The sequence below is a fragment of the Phyllostomus hastatus genome, unplaced genomic scaffold (genome assembly GCF_019186645.2).
Source record: "Phyllostomus hastatus isolate PE091 unplaced genomic scaffold, TTU_PhHast_1.1 phas_scaffold_555, whole genome shotgun sequence".
NCBI lineage: Eukaryota > Metazoa > Chordata > Mammalia > Chiroptera > Phyllostomidae > Phyllostomus > Phyllostomus hastatus.
Window position 1 is genome coordinate 3,031,988 of NW_025334036.1, and position 16,952 is coordinate 3,048,939.

Sequence of the window (16,952 nt, forward strand, 5' to 3'; positions counted from 1 at the left end):
GGGCTGCCAACCTTCCCAACCCACAAGTCCTTTGGACTCCATCAGTCACAACGGCATGTCTGGTATTTTCCCTCGTATGCAGACTGTTGGCCTGCCTAAAGGAGGCACCTTATTGCAGAGATTAAGCCAGACCTGCTTGGCTTTGAATCACAGATCAACCACTCGCTAAGGTGTGTGATCTTGGGCCAGTCAGTTAACTCTTTTCATCTTCAGTTTTCTGGTGCGTAAAGTGGGAATAAAAAATAATCTATATCATTTGAAGATTAAACAAGGCAGTACACATTAATACTGCCGTTGGCACAATGGATGACAAATGGTGAGTGCACAATGTTACTGAAAACAAGAAGCGGATTCAAACTGACATCCAAACACTGGGGGTTAAGAAAGCCTGTCATTAGAGTTGAGCCCTGGTGAAGGGTGTCTACCAGCAGAAACAAAGTCGACTCCATTTTTTAAAATGCTGCTCAAAATAACCATGATCTCCCCCGTTTCTCTTTGTTCTTCAGAATGAAGGAAGTGGTGTGTGGAAGGAGAAGGTCCCCTGACGACCCTGCTGGGAAAGGAAGTGACCTAGGTGTGTCAGGGCAGGCCACTGCACGGGCCACACTGGAAGCTTAGCTCTCCCCTGGCCCCGTCTCTCCAAAGGATCTCATCCACCCTGCCTCCCCCAGGTAGATCTGGAGTGAAGGAGATGGGACTTTCTGCCTACCAACCCAATAGCTATGGACATCAGAGACCATGGTTTTAAAAATGCAGCAGCTCGCCCTGGCTGGCGTAGCTCAGTGGATTGAGCGTGGGCTGCGAACCAAAGTGTCGCAGGTTCGATTCCCAGTCAGGGCATATGCCTGGGTTGCAGGCCATGACCCCCAGCAACCGCACATTGATGTTTCTCTCTCTCTCTATCTCCCTCACTTCCCTCTCTAAAAATAAATAAATAAAATCCTAAAAAATATATGCAGCAGCTCTAAGACAACTATGGGACATTTACATGGTGGAATACTACTCGGCTATAAAAAAGGAGAAAAATTTTACCCTTTGAAGCAGTATGGATGGACCTGGAGAACATTATGCTAAGTGAAATAAGCCAGTCGGAGAAAGACAGATACCATGATTTCGCTGACAGGTGGAGTCTAATGAACAAACTGAACTGACAAGGAAAATGGGGACTCAGATGGGGAGCAGGATGACAACGAGTGGGGGGAGAGCCAGGGGCAAAAGGAAAAAAGGAGTCATGGACATCGACAAGTGTAGTGATTGCTCGGGGGGAGGGGCATATCAGGAGGCTAAAAGGTAATGTAAAAAAAATACAAGAAAAATTAAATAAAAATAAAATAAAAATGCAGTAGCTCTTAGTAACATGGGAAGAAATCTCATTCCCCAAAATCAAAGGTGTCTTCTGTGCAGAGACATCACTGGAGTCACTCAAGTCTCCCAGGAAGGGTTTTGGAGAGCTCTCTTTAAAAAGCCATGGACAGCTGCAGAGGCAGCTGGGGGCGGTGAGCGCCAGCCTTCTGGGGTGGTGTGTGTGTGTACGTGGTGCGGGGTGAGAGTCACCCGCTTCCTGTTTGGCCATTGGGACTTGGCTAAAGGAAGACAGGGGCCTCGCTGTTTGTTTTGTAAGTTCTCAGAGAGCAGGGAGCTGTGTGGCGGACCTGGGGGTCCTGTGGGTGAAGGGCTGAGAGCAGAGGCAACCTCAGACTTTCCCCTGGAGCTGAAGCTTCCACCTCGCCTTTTGCATCTCAGAGCTTAATGACAGGGGGCTGGCCCCCGCTGACAGCTGAAGGGATCCTATGGGGAGCCGTTGAGGCAATGAATCACGCAGGAAATGTGGCTGGTGTAAATCTGGGTTTGAACATAATGTTCTCTTAACGCAACCACATTCGAAGATGTGATCATTAGCGATCATCTATATGTGTGCTTAAATAATAAAAAACATTCACCTACAGGCTACTACAGCACTTGTGTTGAAAAGGTAGGATTTGGCCACTGCCTGTCTGACCTTCCCCCCCAACCCCTCACCCTACAATCCTGGGCGTGCGCAGCGCCAGCATACGACAGAGGGGTCAACGGCGTAAGCTCCGGGAACACACAGCTCTACCCCTTAGAAACGGGGATGCTAAACGAGTTCCATTTCCTTTCTGTGCCTTCGTTTCTCTATCTGTAAACAGGGGCTGTGGGACCTAGGGGCTCTCTATGGACATCGAGTGAGGTAAGAATGGAAACAAGGAGAACAGAGCCTGACAGTAAATAGTGGTTTTTATCACAGGAATGTTCTTCAGGGGACGGACGGCAGAAAGCTGGGAAGATTCCTTGGCAAGTGAAATGGGGAAACTGAGGCAGGCGGCTGATTCGAACTGGTCCTATTCCCACCTTGACTCACCTGCCTCCTCCCCCCCCGCCCTGCCCCGCCCCTCCCCCCCCCCCACCGGGGGTGCTCACTCCTCTCAGCATTAAGCCTTCAGGACACTGAAGTGCTGACCTCCATCAAGTAATCTTAGGAACAAGGCCTGGGCTCTGTTGACCACAGAGCCAGGGTTTCGATCAAACCAGAGATAATATCTGGGCCTCAGTTGTGTTTCAGTTCCAGGCCCAGAAAGGCAGCAGAACCAGATGAAGCGAGAGGCCATGGCCGGCGTGAGGACCAGGAGCGGCATCCAATGACCCCCTACCCCAGCACCGGCCAACCGGTAGAGACCTCGGCTCTGGAGGGACACGCCCGCAACGCTGATGGCTATTTCATTGAGACCCTTCCCTGAGACCACTCCTAAAATCCCTGCCTTTAGGAAACAGATAAAACCCCTAAGGCAAAGGACCCGGTGCGCCCACGCTCTCCCCAGAGCAGGCCCCTGCCTCCCACCTTGTTCCCCAGTTCACATGTCTTTGCTTTCTTTCTCCCAAGGCCCTTCTTCCGCCTCCGTGGCTTTCTTTCGAAAGGGCCAAGGCAGCCAACCCGGGCTCGGTCCTGTTGGTATGATCTTGCCTCTTCTATCTTAAGCCCTTTCTTTGGCCCACTGTCCCCAGCTTTAACCACCGTGCTCTCAAAATCCCCTGAGGTTGTGTGATGAAAGCTCTCCCGCAAGACATCAGGAACTGAGAGCCTACGTCGCCACTCACAATTCCACCTGCTCATGTGTCATCTTCTGTGTAAAGCCCACGCACGTCTCCCGTGGGCAGAGTTCCTGTCCCTTCCCCAGGTCCACTTCTGTAGTTTACATGGACTTTTATCAGTCCTTTATCACACAGAACGTCCATCACGTTCGGTTTTCAGAATCAAACCAAATCATAAGGCATCAAGCGAGACTTGACATCCTCTGAAAGGAAAACGATCACTGTGCAAGGGATTCTGGGCTTTATAAAGAACAGCTCTAGCCCTGGCTGGCGTAGCTCAGTGGATTGAGCGTGGGCTGCGAACCAAAGTGCCGCAGGTTCAATTCCCAGTCAGGGCACATGCCTGGGTTGCAGGCCACGGCCCCCAGCAACCACACATTGGTGTTTCTCTCTCCTTCTCCCTCCCTTCCCTCTCTAAAAATAAATAAATAAAATCTTAAAAAAAAAAAACAGCTCTTTAACCCACTTGCGTCTGGAGCTAGGGAACTAGTGAGCGGACTGGGGAGGGAATGTTTTGGGGGCGGAGTACTTCCTGTGCTGGGCCTGCCTGTTCCAGCTTCGTCAACATCCTGCCTTCCAACTCCCACCAGTAAGCAGGCTGCCAGGGAGTAAGACTTATCGGCTTGACCTCTCACCCCGGAGGCCCGGGACCACACCGCTCTCAGCTCTGGCCTCCCAGCCTTCCCTCCAGCTGCTCTTTCTGCCCCGAGCGTTTTCCAGGCCTCCCTCCCAATCTTCATTCTCTTATCTCCCAAGATGGTGAAATTATTTTTCTAGGCAGCAGCTCAGGCCCTTATGCTGCCCTATCGCACTTACTACATTTTATTGTAATTACAGGTCTCTTTTTCGGCTAAATTGTAGGGTTTACAAGCCAGGAAATATGCCTGTAAAACTAGCCCGAGGGGCCCGTTGAAGTTTAGCAGCTGTCGTTAAGAGAAACAATGAGGTAGATAAGCAGAAGGAATGATGTTGGGCTCAGGCACCTGCATTCCATTCCAGGGACCTTTCTTATCTTCTCCGGGGATTCTGCGCGCCCTGGGGGAGAAGAAAGCGGTCTGGGGCACAGGAAGGAAACCCACAGGGAGAGCTGGATCTGAGACCTCTAAAACGTCAAACTGGAGGCTCTCCGAATCCGCGCGTTTTCTCCCATTTCCCTCCAAGTCCAGCCTTACCCAATTCAGCGTGTTGTGAAAGAAAGAATACACAGACAAAACATTTGAATGCCGGGATGTTAAGGATGGTTTTCCCCGAGCCTGTGCGTCTGGCACAAAAGCCAGTAGCCGCACGGGCCACCGAGCCTCCGAAATGGGGCTCGTGCGGATGGATACGCGCTGCAAAACACACCCCAGATCTCGAGGACTTCCTACGGAACACGGAAGGGAAACCACCGTTGGTCATATCCATTACAAGTGGGAATGATAATACTCTGATATATCGAGTTAATGAAAAAATAAAACACATTCAACGTGACCTCACCTGTTTCTTTTCTGTATTCCTTAGCACTAGAAGCTCATTTAAACTTGGTTTTGTGGGCACGTAGAGGTTAGTTTGCCAGCTGGATCGGGTGGCTACCTCCTCTCTGCCCGGATCTGCTTTAAGTCTTTCCCTGGTGCAACTCGTCAACTAGATGCCCTTGAACCCTGGCACTTTCTCCACTGCCCTTGGTGTGATCTCTGTGGGGGCGGACTTCGGTGTGGCAACAGGGTCTGCCCCCTGTGTCCTGATCTTGGGTCCTGTTTGCCTGATACTCACCGCAGCTCTCGCCTTCCCTCTCGGGCTTCCGCCTGTGACCGACCATAACACCACCCAGTTCCCTTTGGCCTAGGTTTTGTTTTGTCGTTCCCCCCCACCCTCGCCCCCGCCACAGTGTTCACTGCATACGGGAGTTCGGCAAAAAGAGATGAAGTTTGTTCTTTCCTCAGATATTTTGAAGTAACCTACAGGAAAATATTGATAGATGAGAAATATACCACAAAATGTTTCCAGATGGTAATTATAGTAAACAACGTGTTAATATGTGCCAATTGGCTTCTCCTCCATTCCCTTGAATTAAGGGAAGACTGATTTTCCCATGAAGAGACTGGGAAGAAGATTGGGTGAATCAGTTGGCCACACAAATGTCCTGAATCTTCAGCTGGAACTTTCTTGGCCATGTCCAATTAATTGTCTCACTACAGAAGGGTCAGCTCAGTTCTCTGGCTAGAGTTTTCTTTCTTTCTTTTTCTTTCTTTCTTTCTTTCTTTCTTTCTTTCTTTCTTTTATGTAAAGATTTTATTTGTTTTTAGAGAGGGAAAGGAAGAGAGAGCGAGAGAAACATCAATGTCTGATTGCTTCTGGAGCGCCCCCTACTGGGGACCTGACCTGCAACCCAGGCATGTGCCCTGACTGGGGATCGAACCAGTGACCCTTCAGTTCACGGGCTGGCACTCAATCCACTGAACCACACCAGCCAGGGCCAGAGTTTTCTTCTATGTAAAGTGATGCTTTCTCAACTATGCCAACTTTAAAAGTTCACATGCTCGTGTATGTGAGTTGGGAAGGACAGTAATTCTAAATAAACCCAGATCTTTAGCACAAACATCTTTTCCAACTTTTTCTTCCTTCTCTCAGTACCTACAGAAGCATTCCTCCTTCTCCTTCGCTGTCCCAGCTTCTCTGCTTGTCTGTGGTAGAGAATGTATCCGTGAGGGCGGACCCCAAACAAACCAGAATTACCTTCTGGAGGGCGGGCCCCTTGTCGCCCAGGCTTCCCCTGCCAGGTGAGTGTTCTGGGAACCCATCTGTATCAATGCACCAGCTGGTGTTGTTGTGAGAGGCTGCATTTGGCTTCGGTGACATTTTGTTGAGGATTCTCTCAACGTGTTTGCCCATTTCATGGCGGGTGATTGTGAGCACACCTGCCCACACTGCGCTGAGTGTTCATCAGTTTTTGACCAAAAATGGCCATGCCCCACCCCACACCCCTCCCTTCCTATTCACCTGATCTCTTCCCAAGTGACTTTTCTCGCGTGTGTGTTTCCCCCAATGAAAATAGCCCTCAAAGGGAAACACTTTGCCGATGTGGAAGAGGCGAAACAAAAACCGGCAGAAGCACTAAAAGGCATCACCACCGACGAGTTCAAAACCTGTTCTGGGCCGTGGAGGAAGCATATCCATCTGTGTATGGCGTCCAACGGAGAGTACTTTGAAGGCGACTGAAGTTTAAACGTGTGAGAATACCCGATTTTTTATAAATAGATTCCCAGGTTTTTTTTTTGGTTCCTCCTCATACATCTAGCTCTTCCGACTTTTAGGGAGAAAGACCCCCCTCACTGGACTCAGTTACTCCCTCTGGTTCGTGTCTTTTCTCTTTCATTTCACATCAGTGCGCCTGCATGACATGTGGTTTACTGCCTCCCCTGCCTCCTGTCTGTCCTCCTCTGCCACGTGTCACCTGCTCTGACACTACAGGGACCCTCAAGACACTGCTTCAGTAGTGGCCAGTTCCTCGGCAAATCCAGGGGTCCCCATGCTGTCACCACTCTTCCTGACTTCACCGCCACGACACCCAGCACTTCTAACAGCCGCGCCTAACGGCCCTTCTCCTCCTGCAGCTCCCGCAGCTCCCACCCTGCCGGGAGCTGTCCGGGCGGGCACACGGGGACTCCTATGAGTGAACGCGCTGGCCCTGAAGAATCCCCGCCAACCTTGTCTCCTTCTTCTCGTCACTGTCCCCTCTTTAAAATGTACGTCACAACTTTTCTCCTCTCCTCAGGCCTCCCAGGAGCCACCGTGCCTCGCTCCTCCCCCAACTGGTGACATTCTGCCCTCCCCCTCCCCCACCAGTGACATTCTCTGTCACTTGCCTGTGGTTACTTCAGAGCCAGCACCTGCAGCTACACCATGGGTTCGGCTCCTCCCCGCCAGCTCGCCTGCGTAAGTGGCTTCCTGGCCTAAGCCAGGCCCTCCCACCTCTGCCCTAAAACCCGCCCCTCCTGCCGCCGGGCACCTGCAGGGGAGAGACAGATCCTCAGTGCAGTCTTCAGCCTCTCCTGCTCTACCGCACCCTCCCTGCCAGCACTCACGATGTCTTCCAGCTTAGGGGGAAAAAAAAAGTCTTCCTTGTTCTCACTTCCTCTCTGGTTACTGCCTTTTCCTCTTCTTCCATTTCAGACAAAGTTCTTGAAACCAAGCCCATGTTCTCTGCTTCCTCCTCTTGCTTTCCACTCAGGTTTCTGCCTTGAGGCTCTGCAGAGAGCTCCCTGCATGCCCTGAATTCTAAGTGCGTTCTGGGGACGTAGGATTCCTTTAAAGATGACTGTGGTGACGGTACCGTCTCTGTAAAACACCTACAGAGTGCAAGGTGCTTTCGAGTAAGGTAGCCAGGCTCACCAGGCAGGGCTTTAAAATCAGACAGTTGAGCCCTGGCTGGTGTGGCTCAGTGGACTGAGCACCAGCCTGCGAACCAAAGGGTCATGGGTTCAATTCCCAGTCAGGGCTCATGCCGGGGTTGCAGGCCAGGTCCCCGGTGGCAGGCATGTGAGAGGCAACCACACGTTGATGTTTCTCGCCCTCTCTTTCTCCTTCCTTCCCTCTCTCTCTAAACATAAATAAATAAATACATAAAATCTTAACAACCACAAACTGGTCTCGGAGCCTGGGTTCCCGACCACCATGCCCTTGTGCCGCACCCTCTGTTTCAGACTGAGTTGCTTTGTTCTCGGCACCCAGCACGGTGCCGGGCACCCAGCCGGAGGGCAAGAAATGTGCCCGAATGAACGGACACCTGTTGCCGCCGTGGTTCCCGTTCTCATTCTCACTCGTAGAATGACTCACCGGCGAACGGCTCTGAAAAAGCACTCGGGCTTCGGTCTACGTCTACCGTTCTGAAAGAAGGCACCGTTTGCCCGAGTTTTTCCACAGGAGTCTGTGTCCCCCCCCCGAAAAAAAAAAGTTAGTAAGTTCTTGATTCATTCATTTTTCTGTCTTCGGTTTCATTTTCACCAACTTCCTCCCCCCTACATCCTGTCCATTGATTGCTGTTAGGTGCCCCGGTTGTCAATGTTTTGTCTGAATTCTGTAACTCACACAAAGGCAGGGACAAATGACCTCCTTCTGCCTGGGAATTCCTGACCGCCGGCCCCGGCTGACTGCGTCCCAGATGGAAATCTCACGCTTTTGTCCACGGCCGACGCTTTCCGTAATCAGGCCCCGGGACACGTTCCCGGTGACATCGCCCGTGTCTCTCCTCTATTCCTCCGGTCCCCTGTGATCTCACGACTTCTGTTCTAGCCCACCTTTCAGTGTTCCGTTCAGTGATGCACGTGCTATATTCCTGCCCAGCCCGGGCACCATGTCTGGGCCTGAGAACACAGAGGTGATGGATACAGCGCAGCTCTCACCCTTGAGAAACCATCGGTCCCGTGTGGGAGACAGATGTGAAACGGGATCCCCCCCCCAAACGGGATGACAGACTGTTCATGGAAGTTATTCCTGCTTGGAGGCAGGATGGAGCTGAGAGTAAAGGAGGCTTGCTCTTTCTTTTCTTTTTTTTAAAGATTTTATTTATTCTTAGAGAGGGGGGAAGGGAGGGAGAAACAGAAGGAAACACCGATGTGCAAGAGAAACATCGACTGGTTGTCTCTTGCCCCCAACCGGGGCCTCGCCTGCAACCCAGGCATGTGCCCCGACTGGGAATTGAACTGGTGACCTTTTGCTTTGTGGCCCGGCGCCCAACCCACTGAGCCACAGGGGTCAGAGAGAGCACCGGAGAATTTTAGGCAGGGCGCTGTCATGATCCATTTCAGGAAGGTTCACGCAGCTGAGTAAAAGGCCAGGCCCAGGGTGCTGGAGGCAGGAAGACCAGGGCGCCACGATCCCAGTCCAGGCCTGAAATACTGCAGGCCTCGCTGACGCAAGAGGTCCGGTGTGTGGGGGTCTGTGTGGCCTAAATCGAGAGATTTTTAAGTCGCACGGGCATAATTTCATTTCCCTGTTCTCCCCTGCCCTTCTTCATAGCATTTCTCACCCTTGACATATTTGCTCACCTCCAGCAGGTAAACTCCAGGAGTAAAGGGATGTTCAGGTGGTTCCCTCAATCCTCAGGGCTCTCGGCAGGTACTAAACAATTATTTGTTCGAGGTCGGACGTTTAGCTGGGAAGGAGAAATACAGGGTGATATTGAAATAGGGGGAAGGATTTCTCCTGGGCTGCTCTAATAAAGTAGCTCATGCAGCCTCCTGTAATCTCTCCCAGAGGTCAGACTGTAGCTTAGCATTTTATCAAGGCAACAGGTTCCCTCCCCAGGCCTCCTCCTTATCTCAGCCCGAGTTAACGATCTGTCCTGACCTTTTACCTGCCCGGCCTGCTCTTCGGCTATCTCCCCTTTGCATCTCTGAAAACCCTGGTTTTCCAGGTTGCCTGAAGGTCCTTGGTCACGTGCCTGGCCAGGTTCCACCTTGTTGCAAGATCACATACCTGCTAGATATCTCTGCCTTTGTTCCTCCAGACCCGCTCTCCACCCTTTCCAGGGCTGGCCTTCAGGAGCAGCATCATCTGAGCTCTCTTGGCCGTAGTCTTCCTCCTGGGTTCAGCCCCGGGAGATCCGAGGGCCAGAGGGAGAGAGGTGGGGCCGGGTTCCTCTGAGTTGCTGCTGGCCCTGCCTCCCACTCAACTACACGGAGCACTGGTTGGTCTTGCTGCCCCTTCAGGCCTACAATGACTGATAGTGGCTTTCCATCATCAGATCTTAGCCTCGGGGTGCTTCCTTATCCCTTATGGGTGTCCCACACCCCCGCCCGCCCACAACTTTGTATTCTGTCCAATACACATTTTTAGTCAGCCACCTGTGGGCTCTGATGCTGTTATCTTGGCTGATACAAGAGCAAAAAAAAAAAAAAAAAAAAGACAGATTGTATCTTTAAAAAAAATTGAGACAGGAGCCACAAAATTTCCTTTTTTTAAGTGTCAGATTCAGTGGTTCTCAGTGAAGTTGAGCCAACTGTATCTTTTTTTTCTCATTTTATATAGAAGTAAATGTTTTCCAAGTTACCAGTTGCCTAAGTTCTCGTTGTTACCGGTTGTACAATGTTGCATATTCCTAAGTTACTTCACCATTCATATGTTTCAAACTTTCATGATCACAGAGAAGGCACTCTGTAAATACTGTGCACGTGGCCATTCTCTTTTGGGGAAGATTATTTCTCAAGGGAAAGTTTCTAGATACTGATGAGTCAAAAGGGAATCACATCTCTACTGAGGCTGTTGAGAAGTATGCTTTTTTAAAGGATTCTATCCATTCACGGGCTACAGCTTTCTCTGCACTGCTAACAGCCATCATCTCATTAGCATGGGGAAGTACTTAAGGTATATACATCCTGCTAAGGTAGTAGGTGGTATTACCACTTGAACTTTCTGGATAGCCAAACCCATCCTAAGCTATTTAAAGCCATTGTTAGCTAAATGGGAATGAAGAGGCAATGATTTTGTGGGGGTGGAGGGGCGGAGTTGCTCCTCAATCTTCCTCCTTGGCCACCCAGTCTCTTCATCCTGTTTACTATCCTTCTCTTCCTCTTCAAGGAGCTCTGCATCTCCAGGGCCCAGCGCTGTGTCGGGCCCTGTCCTGCATACCAATAAACATTTATAAAATGGATCGCTCTTGGAAGAACATTAAAACGTACGCACGCCGTTGGTCACACTAGTTTATGGGCATTAACGGTTTTCCTTTTAATGGACTCTCTGGAATCAGCACTTCCCACTCCTGCCAATAAGCACACTGACCACTGTGCACGGCCTGGGGGATGCTCTGGGGCAGGGGTTCATCTCTGGACGCCTGCACGCCGCCTCCTGCCCGGGTGGCTAGAGGCCTAACAAGAATCTGTCATGTTTGGCCCCAAGCTTGCTTATGACAACTGCATGCCAGCACAGAATTGATTTAATTGAAAATAAACAGTTATTTCTGTGAAATGTCAGTGGAATGCTTTGGAAATATTAACTAAAGACAAGTTGAGCCCTGGCTGGCGTAGCACAGTGGATTGAGCGCGGGCTGTGAACCAAAGTGTTGCAGGTTCGATTCCCAGTCAGGGCACATGCCTGGGTTGCAGGCCACGACCCCCAGCAACCGCACATTGATGTTTCTCTCTCTCTTTCTCCCTCCCTTCCCCTCTCTAAAAATAAATAAATAAAATCTTAAAAAAAAAAGACAAGTTGAAAATTACTATCAAACCAGAGGCAGGTGAGATGAGTAGAAAGATTTTTATTATTTTTTTGAAAGAAGGATCCTCTTATATTGCTTTGCAAGAAGCTTTAAGTCCTCAGTCAACTTTAAAGAAATGACTTGGAAACCACAGAAAATACATCATGGGTGTGTAAGTAAGTTTTCTTAAGTAAAAAAAAGAGCTCAAGAATTCTAACCAGCACTCTTGCTCACTGAAAAGTTTTTGCCTGACGTAGAAAAATTGGCAAGTGGATTTCTCTAGTAGGTTTTAAATGAAAATAAAATGTTAAGATGTATATATATGTATCACTTTTTAAAAATATAATTCACTGCTTTAAGCCCTGGCTGGTGAGGCTCAGTGGACTGAGCGCAGGCCTGTGAACCAAAGAGGTCGCTGGATCGATCCCCAGTCAGGGCACGTGCCTGGGTGGCAGGCCAGGTCCCCAGTAGGGGGCACACGAGAGGCAACCACACACTGATGTTTCTCTCCTTCTTTCTGCTTCCCTTCCCCTCTCTCTAAAAATAAGTAAATAAAATCTTTAAAAAAATGCACTGCTTTAGTAAACTTTTAAAATTAACTGACCTATTTTTGGGCCAGATCCTATTTGCTTGGGCCCAGATAAATCCTTATTTCCTGATCCTTTTGCTGTCTTAGGAGGGCAGGCGGAGGGGAATTTGTCCTGGGTCTTCCAGAAGGAGAAGACTTGCCTCTCTGGTGAGTTCAGATCTGCCCGCCCTCAGGGCGAGTGCCGTCTTCGATTTCGACGGAGACCTCGTGGAAGTTGCTAGGCCTCTGCAAGGGGGAGGCTGCAGTTTTGGGGGGGAGCTCACTTTAACTCAGGGAATATTAAAAAGACTCTTGGTTGTCATCCCAGTCACATTCTTCAGTGGATCCTTATGCGTAATAACGTCGATATCCTCGCCCTTTCACTGGCCCCAAACTTGTGAGAAACAGATAGCACTCACTGTCCCTGTCACACTCCGACAGCGGCGGATGGGACAGCCTGCGCCCACTGTCACAATCAAGACACACTATTCTCCCTTCGACTTTGGTCCGTGATTCCGTCTGCTCAAACAACACCTGGTCTCTTGTTTGCAGGTGGCAGTCTTGACTTGTCCAAAGTCCGACCCGTGACTCACGCTGGAAGCTAGACAAAGAAGAGATGTTATGGCCCCCGAGAAACAGGGACGTCCGGAAGTGTCACTGGGAAGGGAAGAGGCTCCCGCCAATCCGTCCGTGTTTCGGGAACGGGGCCATGGGGCAGACTCGAGCACACACAGCCACACAGCCTGTGCGGCTATTTAAATGAGAAATGGCAAACAGAGCAGCGAGCAGCCCGGGCTCTCCTCCACGTGCTTGAAGGCATTTTGTTACCTTCTAGAGGGTCATAGTAAAGTTGGAACGATCAGCATGTGACGGCTGTGTACCTGTCAAAACAAAAATGTGAAGCCCTGGCTGGCATAGCTCAGTGGACTGAGCGCGGCTGCGAACCAAAGTGTCGCAGGTTCGATTCCCAGCAAGGGTACATGCCTGGGTTGCAGGCCATAACCCCCAGCAACTGCACATTGATGTTTCTCTCTCTCTCTCTCTCTCTCTCTCTCCCTCCCTTCCCTCTCTAAAAATAAATAAATAAATAAAGTCTTTAAAAAAAAGTGCATTTTCAGTACATGTGGTGTATTGTATGTCAACTATATACCTTAACACAGCAGTAAAAACGTGCCCAAAATCCTCCTTAAAATAAAAATGAACTTGAAGTAGGAAAGCAACCCATTGGCCTGCATTGCATGAAGTAAGGGTAATATTTCGGGAAACTCCTGTCTCAGACATGTATGTGTGTGTGTGTGCACGTGCGTGACTACACTCTGGGCTGAGAGATGAGATGGACTTCTTACGGAGGGCCACAGTAAAAAAAAAAAAAAGCTTGCAGAGAGTATTGTTTGGCTAAGAAAAGGAAATCCAGCCCTTGTCAACACCGCGGAGGGATCCCGAGGGCGTTCTGGCATACGAAGGAAGTCAGGCAAAGACGACAAATACCGTATGGTTGCAGATGTATAAGGAACCTTAAAGAAGCCAAGCTCATAGAAAGTGGTAAAAAAAAAAAAAGTTTGCAAAGCACTGGCTTAAGGTGCACATTTCTTCTTCCTTTCATTTCTGCTCTTTGCTAATTTGCTCTGAAACTGCTTCCTGGTGACTAAAACTTATAATTAACAACCAGAACGGCCGTGCAAAAACTAGTGCTCCCACCTCATTGCTCTGCGGGAATCAAATGTCCCAATCCCAGGGAGATGGAAGGGCTGAGATCTAGACCCTCGTGAAGTAAAAAGTGACAGGAGAATTTACTTTAAAATTTACCTACACAGCCCAAGGTCCAGTGGTTCTTCCCAGCTGGCAAATTACAAAGGGTTCAGGCTGGCATTCCAGGACCACAGCCCTGACTTACCTTCCCAGACTGACTTGCTTACTGACTCTTCTCCCTGTGCTCCATCCGAACGGACTCCTTAGTGTTCCCAGGGCACTCCATGCACTTCTCATTCTGTCCTCGACTGCACTGTTCCTCAGGCCTCGGGCAGCCCCCTCCCTCGCCTGGCCTGTCTCGGCTTGCCGTGGTCCCATCCATCCTTCAAAGGTCCGAGTTCCATTTCCTTGCTGGATTCCTAATATCTTTCTTTTAAACTCCAAAAGTATCTTTTAAAGAAATACTTTCCTGCCCTGGCCGGACTGCAAAGTTGGTAAAAGCATTGTTCTGACGCAGCAAGGTTGCGGGTTTGATTCCGGGTCAGGGCACAGGCAGGAGCCAACCTGGGAATTTGCATCAATAAGTGGCAATAACAAATCAATGTCAATCTCTCTCTCTCTCACTTTTCTTTTCTCTCTCTCAAGTCAATAAATAATAATTTAAAAACGAATGCCTTTTTAAAAGATACTTTAATATTTAAAAACACCATTTTTCCTGACTTTAAGAAAAACATTAACGTACTGTAAAAGTAAGAAAATACAGAAGTCACAGAAGAAGAAAAAAATCCCCTTCTTTTAGGATATGCAGATGTATATTTGTATATTACAAACTGGCATTATATCACCTTAATCTGTTTCTTCAACATGATTTTTAATGGCTACAGATAAAGTGTAATTTATGTAACAATCGCAACATTGGGTATGTTGCTTGTTTCCACATATGATGCCACATTTGGGGGGAGTAGACACTGGGTGGTAGCAAGAGTACGGGCACAGATTTCCTAAAAGAGCACAATGGGGTGTGTTTTGGGAAACAGAAAGTTGGGGTCAGTGATCATTAGGAAAAGTGTAAGTTTCCCCCAGGAATCTTTGGAGATATTTTGGTGGAACAGGGGTTTGAACCAATCGCACTTGTTTTAAAGGGCAACCCCAGCATTTCTACGGGTGACTGGAGGCGGGGGTGTCACCCCCCCCCCAGGCAACCCGCGAAACCTGCAGGGCTCCGTATGCAGACCGCCCCCCACACACACACCTCAAGACATGTCTATCTTCAGGCATCCTTTAAGTGTCCTCGGAGGACGTGTGCCTTTTCCCACCCCTATATCTGGCACCATTAATTATCCTAGCTCTGATCTCTTCTTCTCCCCTCTCAGCTCCCTGAGAGCTCCTCATCAAATTGAAACAAAGCACATGTCTCTTTTACTGTCACTACCCCTAGAGCTACAAGCCTGCTCCCCCTGCTCCCAAACTTCTGGAAAGGACCACCACAGTGACTGCCTTCAAGGCTTCAGCTGCGCGTACTCCTTACCCAAGCGCTCAGCTCAGCCCAGGGGCGGAAAGTCGGCCGCAGCCTCCTGCAAACGGGCTTCTCTTCCCTGCTGAGCGGTGGAGGCTCATTGCTTCACTCCAGGGCCTCGCCCCGCGCTCCCGCACCCCGGCCTGGCTGCCGCCTCCGTGCCGCGCGTTCCCGGGTGCGCCTGCTTCTTGGAACGCCCTGCCCGTCACCCCGCTGGCCTTGGGGCGGTCGGTCACTTCGCGCAGTCATCGCTCCCCAGAACCCAGACTTCCAGGTGCGCGCCCGGGAGGCCCCCCGCCGCCAGGCCGATCGGGGCCGGTCTGCCTCGGGCAGCGCAGCTCCCGGTTGCAGCGGCAGCCGCCTGGCGGGGTCCCTGCTTCCTGTCACGGCCGCCGGCCTCCGGCCCGCCACGGCCGCGCTCCAGGGGCGCGCTGGGGCGCGACGGCCGCGCAGGCAGCTCCCGGCCCCCTAGCGGGCGACCTCGGCCGCACCCCGCGCCCCCCGCGGCCTGCCCCGCAGGCGCGTCAGCCGACCGACCGCCCGGGTCGCGGCGCGCCGGGCCGTGCAGGGGTGCTCACGGGTCCGGCGGGGCGGGGCCCTGGACTGGGGGGCCCGGGGCGCGGGGCCCGGCCCCGCTCGCCGCCGCGGGGCCCGCGCCGAGCAGCCCGACTCGGGCGGGGGGGCGGAGGCCGGGCCGGGCCGGGGCAGCCCCTCGGCCGCACCGCCCTGGGCCGGTGCCCAGGTCCGAGTCGCCTTCCGCCCGCCGCCCCGCCCGCGGCCCCAGCCGGGTCCCGCCGCCAGCCCGGCTCCCGCCCCCGCTCCGCCCCCGGAGCCGCAGCCCCGCCCGCCACCGCCGTCGCCATGTTGTGGCTCCCGCAGCCGGCGCCGGGGACGCGCGCGGCCGAGCCCGGGGCCTGCCGCCGCCGCCGCCGCCGCTAGGTAAGCGCCCCCCCGCGGGCCGGGCCGGGCGGGGTCGGGGCCGGGGCCGCCGCCGAGGCCGCCGGAGCGCGGGCCGGGGCTGCGCGGGGCCGGGGCGAGCGCGCGCCCGCGCCGCGGCCCGGCCCTGCAGCCCCGCGGACCCTGCCCGCCGCCCCGGGCGCAGCCGCGGCCCCGACCGCCGCCTGGCGGGCCCGTCCGCCTCCCACCCCGCCCCCCGCGCCCCGCCGCCGCCGCCGCCGCCGCCGCCGCCGCCGCCCCGCCGCGCGCGCCGCAGCCCGCCGCGCGCGCGGGACACAGGCCGCCCCGGCGGCAGCCCGCGGCCCCCCGCCCGGGCACCGATAACGGGGGCACTTTCCCCGCCGGGACGCCCTGTCAGCCCGCCGCCGCCGCGCGGGGAGCTGGCGCCGTCAGGGGGCAGGCGCTCGGCGCAGCGACCCCCGCGGGCGCCCCGCCGTCCCTCCCCCACCTCCGCCCAAGTTCTGACCCGGGGGAGGGCGCCTCGCGAGCGGACAGGTACTCGCGCCCCGGAGCCCGGGGTCCTCCCGGGGTGGCCGGGCCTGTTGGAAATTGTCTCTCTGCGGAGGCTCTTCCTGCCAGCCTGGGGGTGAGGCTCAATGTGACCCGCGGGAGGACAGAGCAGCGTCTGCTGGGCAGATGGCCTCCTGGCCGAGGATCAGCGCGCGTGAGGGGGAGGGGTCCGTCCGACCTTCGGTATGCCTGCTTCTGAGAACCCGTGGCCGGTGGGAGCTGCCCAGGAATCTTTCACCTCTTCCTGAGTAGGCCAGAGGTGGCATTAAAAGTCCTGGACTGGAATAAACCCACAGGCCCATCCAGGGGAGCCCGTGTGGCACCCCGGCCTTACCTAGAACAGGACCCGCAGCGAGCGAACTGGACTCGGGGCAGGACGGCGGTGCCTGGCCTGGGGTCGCCGCCTCGCCCTCACTTCGCGCTCACTCGGG

At 52.9% G+C, this 16,952-nt stretch overlaps 1 protein-coding gene and 1 long non-coding RNA gene across 3 annotated transcripts in view; one reads left to right on the forward strand and one right to left on the reverse strand.

The window, feature by feature from the left end:
- Positions 1-8,673: 8,673 nt before the first annotated feature.
- Positions 8,674-15,608, reverse strand: LOC123809648. 2 transcript variants are annotated; one of them, XR_006784038.1, is made up of 6 exons: positions 15,067-15,608; positions 13,744-14,102; positions 11,886-12,450; positions 9,565-9,670; positions 9,135-9,241; positions 8,674-9,034 (listed from the first exon to the last, which is right to left on the reverse strand). It is a non-coding gene; the product is annotated as an uncharacterized LOC123809648 (long non-coding RNA). The 2 variants fall into 2 exon arrangements; XR_006784039.1 differs by lacking the exons at positions 8,674-9,034; positions 9,135-9,241; positions 9,565-9,670 and having other exon boundaries at positions 11,759-12,450.
- Positions 15,609-15,864: 256 nt separating this feature from the next.
- The window catches only part of ZNF592 (zinc finger protein 592), a 41,941-nt gene continuing 40,853 nt past the window's right edge, over positions 15,865-16,952 (forward strand). Inside the window, exon 1 of the mRNA XM_045824789.1 lies at positions 15,865-15,993. The gene's annotated coding sequence lies outside the window, so the exon portion shown is untranslated. The remainder of the gene's footprint in view (positions 15,994-16,952) is intronic.